Below are 1191 nucleotides of genomic sequence, written 5' to 3'. Positions count from 1 at the left end.
CAGCAGTCGATCTGCGCACGCAAGGAGGTGCTATTCCTATTCTTCTTCTGGAAAAACGAAAGAGAGCTTCAAAACAGACTGCAGCGCCATCTGAAGCAAAGAGCATACTTCCTGCGGACACTTTTTAGGCTGAGTGGCCCATCTTGTCTTGTACTATCTTTGATTTGAGGAAGGTTGACATATTGTAAAACTCAAACGTTTAGACGTCAAATTTAGCAAAACTAAGTACTGGGCAGATAGAACTTTGTGATTCTGAGGTAGAGACATCCCACACTAGCAATGTTACTTTGAGAAATCAGTTTCCCAAGAAGATTGTATAAATACTAACGGAATCTACACAATCTTTTTTCCTGCAATATGGGATATTCAGAATGTAGCCGGTGACCAATCATTTCGAAAACAAACCAACGTTTCCGTTCATGAAACCTGTATGACACATTTGTCTAAAATTGACTTATTTGATTTCGAATGACCTCAAATCTTTCTCCGTCGTATAATATCTTTTCGATGTGAGGATCGAATTTAGACACAAAAAAGGTTGACTTTAGGCATTAAATTATGTTGCATACGAGCTACTTGAACTGAATCTTCGAAATGTAGAATTAAGTAGGAAATACTCTTCTATTCTAACACTTTTGGGTCGTGCATGTGCATTCAGTGATTCGAAAACGCTTGAAGACTGTTTGGGGGGCACTTAAACGGTTAGATTTGATACTTATACATTTTTTTTCATTCTATTTTCTTAATCTGGGACTTATAAAGTCAAGCATCAACACGCATAATATTATTAAACATGCAAATTCGGGTTTCAGATTTGTGTTTGAGATTTTGAAATATGTCTATGGTATTCTGCTGATCGGATGTATGTCTTAGAGAGTTAAAAAAATTATAAACCTTTTACAATTTTAGTTATACAGGGTCGAGGTGACTATAATATTTTGTTTCATGCGCATACAGGTACTTCGTTTTTGTCTTTATATTTATCATTCTCTGTGTTTAATGTCTAAGGAAGGCTAAGATGAATGGAACAAAAAGAAAACAAAAGCGATAAGTAGACAGCGATCGAGTGATTGAGCGAGTGAGCGAGAGAGAAAGTGTTTGTGTGTGTGAGATAGATAGATAGATAGATAGATAGATAGATAGATAGATAGATAGATAGATAGATAGATAGATAGAGAGAAAGAGAGACGG

At 36.0% G+C, this 1191-nt stretch overlaps 1 protein-coding gene across 1 annotated transcript in view; it reads right to left on the bottom strand.

The window, feature by feature from the left end:
* LOC106011980 overlaps positions 1 to 1191 on the bottom strand; it is a 5196-nt gene that overhangs the window by 2822 nt on the left and 1183 nt on the right. The gene's annotated exons all lie outside the window — the stretch shown is intronic.

The sequence above is a fragment of the Aplysia californica genome, unplaced genomic scaffold, assembly GCF_000002075.1.
Source record: "Aplysia californica isolate F4 #8 unplaced genomic scaffold, AplCal3.0 scaffold00232, whole genome shotgun sequence".
Lineage (NCBI taxonomy): Eukaryota > Metazoa > Mollusca > Gastropoda > Aplysiida > Aplysiidae > Aplysia > Aplysia californica.
The sequence above is the reverse complement of the archived record's forward strand: the minus strand, read 5'-3'. Positions and strand labels throughout refer to the sequence as shown.